The 6,903-nt window shown below is 51.1% G+C and overlaps 1 long non-coding RNA gene across 1 annotated transcript; it reads left to right on the top strand.

The window, feature by feature from the left end:
* The first annotated feature begins 2,051 nt into the window (after window positions 1-2,051).
* Window positions 2,052-6,670, top strand: LOC141568297 (uncharacterized). The gene is made up of 3 exons (XR_012491418.2): window positions 2,052-2,178; window positions 4,545-4,635; window positions 6,468-6,670. It is a non-coding gene; the product is annotated as an uncharacterized LOC141568297 (long non-coding RNA).
* Window positions 6,671-6,903: the final 233 nt, after the last annotated feature.

Raw genomic sequence — 6,903 nt, forward strand, 5'->3', positions numbered from 1 at the left:
ATATTAAGCCCCTTCTTTGTGTTGCGAATGGAGCCCTGTCACCAAGTTGGCTGAAGAGAAGGGAGGGACCCCTGGGTTCTCAAATCCCCAAACAACTGAGGGAGGTGCAGAGGGGTCAGGTGTGAGGGCCATGAGGGAGAAAAGGGAAGGGAGGATTTCAGCTAGGGCGGAGGGGGAAACCAGGCTCAGCCTGGGCCCTGCCCTACCCATGCACCTGGGAGCCCCTGGCCTGAAGCACTGTCCATCCTGCCTTAACCCTGGCCAGAGGTGACCTTCAGACTGGGGCCCAGCATGACTCTCGGCTGGAAGGGAAGGAGAGGGTGGTAGGGTGGGAGAAACCAGCCTTTATTAAGCACCTACTTTATGCCAAGCTCTTGGCTAGCTTGTTCTTAGGGCTTTGTACCTGGTCCAAGAACCTAGCCACTTGCTGGCTGCAAGGCCTGGGGCCAGTGACCTGATCTCCTAAGTGTCCTATCCTCCTCTGCCTCGTCTTCCTCCTCAAGCAAGATGATGCAGAGACTCGCAGTCAATAAGTGGTACCTCGTGTTTTCATAAATAATAATGACACAGTTAACATTTATTGAGTACACACTGTACCAAGCTCTATGCTAACTAAGTGTTCTCCTCACAGTAACTCACTGAATCCTCCCAGTAACTTTGAGGCGAGTTCTTTCTAGTTCCATTTTATAGACGAAGAAATCGAGTTGTGGAGACATTAGGAACTTGTCCAAGGTCACAGGAACACTAACGCTGGAGCCAGAGTTCTGACCCAGGCAATAATAATATATGCGTTATTAAGCAAATCAGGCAGCTTGGATTATACTGCTGTTTCTCGGTGTGGATTCTCCAGAACCTTCATCTTTGTTCCATTAAAGAAAAAAAATGCTTCACCATCAGATAAGCACGGAAAACACTAGAACATTGCATTCTCTTTCTGAGAGTCATAGGGCATTCTGATATAATAAGGGTTCTCAGAAGTGCTGTGGTTAAAAGGAAAAAAAGCAAACAACCTGTTGGTGTGTAACCCAGCATTTCTAAGCTTGTTGGCTCTTGAAGCCTTATTGCTAAGGAGCCCTTATTAAGTTCAAGCTTGAAACCGACACATATTTGCAAAGCCCTACTGACCTCCAGCTGCTGACTCAGGTCTGTTACTGTCCATGGGGCGCCCATGGTTTTAGGGTCCTGTACAGTTCCTCTGTTCTCATTCATTCATTCACCAAACGTCTCTTGAGTTCTAACAGGCACAGTGAAAGGTGGAGAAGGCACACCTTGTTTTAAGAATCTTGTAAGTCTGATGGGGGAGACACAACAGTGATCAGAAGTTTCAGGGTCTGGGGGAGCCCAGTGGATGGCTCTACCCGGGTCTGGAGGCAAGAAGGGCTCCTGGAAGACATGTGGGCTAAGGTGGCCAGAGAGAGGACTCTGGTGGTCAGGGTGCTGGGACAATATTTGTACATCTGCGGAAAAGCTATGCATTACTTCGATTCTGCAGGACACTCCTTGGATTATCTGATCACATTTTCGGAAGGCCATTGGGCAAACTCTGCAGACTGTAGGTAACTGTGAGTGATGGAAAATCATTCTCGCCTATTGACTGCAGATTCTGAGCTGTCCTGTGGAACACCAATTGACTTCCCCCTCCCCAATTTTGCCTCCATTTGCACATTCGATATTCCTGATCAATAAATGTGTCTGTTCTTCACATTCTCTTTGGAATGGAGATAATATCTGCCTGGTTCCCTCACTGATTTAGGAGTAACATTGGACTCTTTAATATGTGTTCATTTTTATATGTCTGATAGTCGTGATTTCATCTCTTTTTAAAGGATGACAGTGAGAGGGGTCCCCAGGCAGAGGGACATGTGTGCAAAGGCCCAGAGGCCTGCTCTCAGCACTGCCACTGAGCAATGGGTGGCCTGACCCGGATCCTTATCAGAGCAGACCATCCGGAGCTGTGGAAACAGGCTGATTATCAGCCCCCCCTCATGAAGGGTGGGGAAAGCTGGAGTAAAATGAAAACACGCTGGTGATCAACTGCCAGGCATTGCTGGGCACGTACAACCATGGGTTGTGTGACTCGGTGTTACCTTGCTTGGTGTTTGCAGGGAGCTCAATGCACTTCTGCGGTGGAATCTGTCGAATCTCTGATGCCGCCGCTGGAGCTGCCATCCCGCGCAGGTCAGAGAGCAGGCACTGGCTATGGGCCTCTTCCTTTAATGAGCTCACTTTGTGCACAAACGCAGGCAAAACTCACCAAGAGCAGAGCTGGCCGGGGACACATGAAGCCTTGTGTCTGAAACCAGGGAGATTCCACAAATGCTTATTAGAATTGCCTATCCTCAACATAAGAGCCCTTAAATCAATTAGCTAAAAACTCCTGAACAGGAGGCAAAAAGCTGGACCCTCCGTCTAGGAACGCTGTGTAATATATCCAGCATTGAAGGAAACTGGCTGGGGGTCCTCTACCCTAGCCCTTCAGGCCCCGTAGCCTCAAGTTTGGGAGGCGGGGTGGGTGGACTCTCTCCATTTCTTTCTCTTCCCGCTTATCGATTTGTTGCTGGCAGCTCCATCTGGAGTGCTAATGGTGGAGCCCCCTTACTTGTCATCCCCAAGGACAGGCCCTGCTTGGGGGGCTCCTCGGCCAGGCAGGCACTACTCTGTGCCCAGCTCATCGCTGGTAGGGCATGTGGGGTGTTCATGCTGCACAGCACTGGGCGTCTATGATGTGCCAGGCTCTGTGCTGGGTGCCTGGGGGAGAGGCGGTAACCCTGACCCACTTTGCTGGCATGGAGCTCATGGTTAAGGAGACACTACCATGCGGAAGGGCCAGGGCTGGGCTGGGCGTCCAAGGTGCTGTGGGCACAGAGGAGGCCCGAGGATGTCCCTGCATCACTGGGGGTCACTATGTGGGCACCCCATGTTCAGACTGGACTCTGAGCTCACAGATTCTCTTGATGGACTTCCGGGAATGCAGGTGGGGCAGTAACTGGACCCATCTCCCTGGGACCGGGCAGTCAGTGAGCCCTTCCCTGAACCCCTCAAGGCCTCCTGCAGGAAGTGGGGTGTCTGTGTGTGTGTATGTGTGTGCTCCTCAATCAGCTTCTTCCCTGCGAGGGAGCCCCAAAATCCCACTGCTCCCCAAGCTCTGCTTCCTCCTTTGATTTGTGTAACAATCTGCCCAGACCGGGTTTGTACCTTCTGCACCCAGGACTGGAGCCCAGCACTGCCCAAAGAAACCCAACCAGCCAACCCCAGATCTGGAAAGAAGAAAGCCCTGTTGGTGGTTCCTGACATTCTTTTTGGGGAGCTGACTCTTGGGGACTGGCTGGCTCTGCTGCAGGCCTGGGTCAGTACTGGGTGAGAGGCCAGTGTCCCTTCTGTGGGGCCGGTCAGAGCCCAGCCCTGGGGGAACTTCTCCTACGCACAAGGCAGGCACAGGGATGCAGGACCAGGGTGGTCATCACACCGCGTGTCTCAGCAAAAGGCCAGAACTAGTTTGCATGTCCAGTGGGGTGGGGGGAGGGGTTCAAGGCCTGGTGTGTTCATATGGGAGGGGCAGCTCTTGTGCCCCCATGTGCCCCATGTGGGTGCTTTGCCCATCCTGTGCCCTGAGGCTGCTACAAATGCCTGGGTGGGGGAGGCTCTCGTCCCTGAGATCCCCCGCCCCAGCGTCCTCACTCAGGGCCCCCTGTGTGCACTGCTCCGTGCCTGGCCTGGCACTGGGGCTGGGGCACAGTGCCAGGTGTGCCTGCCAATCCCTGTGTGGCCTTGAGTGACCTCATTCCCTGTTCTTGGTCTGTTTCCTCATCTGTAAAATGAGGACAACTGACCCATCACAGGTGAAATGAATACCTGGTACAGAGTGAGCCTCCAGCAAAGGTGACTGTGACGTCCAGTTTTGCCCCCTGGGAAGCAGTGGGGTGCACACTGGAGGTAGGGCTGGGTGGAGGAGGGGCCCTGGGGGGAGCAGGGAGGAGCAGGGGCGCAGTCACCTGCTCCATGTAGGTGTTGGGGTGCACCGAACTGCGGATTCCCAGGCCGCCCCCACAGACGACACACCCGAGGGGAAGAGTTCACAGCACTATTTCCTGAGGGAGGAGGAGGCACATAAGGTGACAGTGGTGACAACCCTGGCCGTCACCCCCGCCTGCCCCGAGATTCACCCAGCAGGGCTGCGGGTAGAGGCGACCTCAGGTCTCCCCCTGCTGCTGGGGATTTGCCCTGACGCTGTTTGCTCCTTGATCTCTCTATGTGACTAGAGTATCATTGGGGGGAACTTCTGGTGGACACTGTGGGGCAACGTTTCCCGAGGCTCTGCGAGGAGTGGGGCGCACACAGACCCTCCGCTGAATCCAGAGAGAACCTCTGTCCTCCTAGGAAAGTTAGACTTTTTTTCCAATTAAACTTTTTCTCACTTTTCTTCCCTGACTTGATGACTTCCCCTTTTCATTTCCCCCCCTCCTCCTTTAAGCTCATATCTCACTGTCATTCTTTTAACAAACCTTAAAATGAAAATATAATTGTATTCTTTATTTCCTTTCCAGGACCCCATGAAGAAGACTTCAGCATGTCCCTATTTTTCAGAGGAGGAAACAGTCAGCGAGGACAAAGGACCTGGCTGACGCGGCCCCGCAGGTCAGAGGCCAAGGCCCAGACCCCCCCAGGTGCCTTCCTGCCTCCCCAGCGCCAAGGCCTCATGGGGGACTGGGCCACGGGGGTGCTCCTAGCGAGTGGCAGGGGCCTGACCTTCGGCATTCGGAGGTATGGCAGGAAAGGTTTCCAGAGGAGGGAAGGGAAGGGATCTGGGGGTGAGGGAAGGAGAGCAGGAAAGAAAGGTATTCTGGTGGAGGAAGAAGCATGTGCAAAGGCCGGGTGGTGAGGGAAAGGGGAGCTCAGGCCAGTGTGGCTGCAGTGAGGGTGCAGATGGAGAGGGGCAGCAGGCAGGGCTCCGCCAAGAGGTGGGAGTGAGAGATCAGGGTGATGGGAGTCAGATGGGGCTCAGGGAGCAGAGCCGTGGCCAGGCACGTCCCAGGTACTTAACAAAGCTGGGCTGGGTCCCTGTTGCCTGGGTCCAGTGCCAGCTAGAATGGGCATCTATCTCACGGGAGAGGAACCTCTGGCAAGAGGGGCTCAGGAGACAAGCTCAGTGGCTCTTCCAGCTGAGAGGGACTGGACTCCCTCTTTAGCTCTTCCCAAGATTTAGCCGCCCAGCTGGGACCTGCAGACCCTCACACTGTCTTCCTGAAAATCTTATTTACACTAAAATATCAACGACTCATATAGCTTAAAATGCAGTGGCTCTCAACACTGGCTCTTCAGGAGACGAGAGAGAGACAGAGAGAGAGACACACACACACAGAGAGAGAGAGAGAGAGAGAGAGAGAGAGGAGGATAGAGGGGCAGAGAGAGGGAGAAAGGGAGAGAGAGGGAGAGAGAGAGGGAGAGAGAGAGAGAGACAGAGAGAGAGAGAGACACACACACACAGAGAGACAGAGAAAGAGACAGAGACAGAGAGACAGAGAGAGAGAACCACTGTTTTTATAACAATACATGCTCATTCTCAAATAAAACAAAACAAGCAATACAGGGAAGTACAACAAAGGAAGAAACAAACTCCCCCCATTAGAATGCCGCTTTGCAGGGCAGGATTTTCACTCGTTCTGTTCTCTGCTGTCTTCCCAGTACGTAGACCTTCCTGGCATAGAGTAGATGCTTGACATAATATAACCCACCATCCAGCATTGACATTTGGTGAATGTCATCTATACACAGAGAACTTTGGAGAGGGGTACAGGTAGAGAGAAAGGTGAGTAGGTCTAAATAGTTTTAAAAGATGGGGTTGTACCACATCTGCTATATTTTAAACTAAAAGTATTTGGTTTTTCTTGAGTTTAACAGGAAAAAAAAAAAAAGGCAGAAAAATTGCTGACTCTTAGATAAATTTTTACTCTCCACAAGAGAGATTAGTTCATAATGAATTTCTCTCACGTTAAGAAAAAAGATTATGAAACTCATTAAGAGATTGGAGTCTTGGGGGAGAAGAGTAATTGGTTCACTTGAGGCAGGCTCACTCATTTCTTGGGATGAAAAAGGTGACTACTTCCCTTGCGTACCCTCCCCCAGCTCCTGATTTTGATTCCAGTATGTTCACTTGGTCAAGATTTACAACACTTCTACTCTGTTCTGCAACCACAATTCTCCTAGAATTTTATCTCAGTCCTGCGTTTAAACAGATTCCATCGCGTATTTTAAGCACATTTTGTCCCAGAGTTTTGCATCTGGAGTCATCTCTTGTTCGTTGTTCAGGAAAAAGTGACAAGACTTAAAAATGGACCAAAAAAAAAAAAGGAGAGAGACTATTGGGTGTCCTGGATGTAGGCACCCATGCTTTTCATGGTGGTTTTTGGTCTTTGGGCGAATCTAAGTTGTAGAAAACTCGTGGCAATGCAAATTATCCTTGTCCACAGAAACGTAAGCGCATTTCGTCCAGTGCAACGCAATGATGGCTGCCCTGCGGCTACAGATCAGTTGTGCACGTCCATGGACAATCACGTGAGCATTCCTTACCTGCCGAGGGATCTATATGCTGGTCCAGTTTTCCTTTGAACCGCCTGGAACAGATTACTGGTTCCCTAATTATTCGACTAGTTAAATGCAATGTTGACATGTATTCGTTTTATGCTGTATGAGTCATGATTATACCTTCAAAAAAAAAGCTGACCCTTTTTTAAAGGGTAGCTAGATTTCATTGCCAAGTAATTTTTGTTTCAAAAAGGCTCATGGGTGCTCTTTTTCCCTGACCTTTTCCATGTTGTCCATGAATTGGAACAACCTTGGTGGGTGTAATAGTCTTGGTTTCCGCTTTTCCACACAACTTTGACAACTCAGCTCCCTTGTCTTCTG

This window comes from Rhinolophus sinicus, chromosome 13, assembly GCF_057876585.1.
Source record: "Rhinolophus sinicus isolate RSI-liver-muscle chromosome 13, RSI-T2T, whole genome shotgun sequence".
NCBI classification, from domain to species: Eukaryota; Metazoa; Chordata; class Mammalia; order Chiroptera; family Rhinolophidae; genus Rhinolophus; species Rhinolophus sinicus.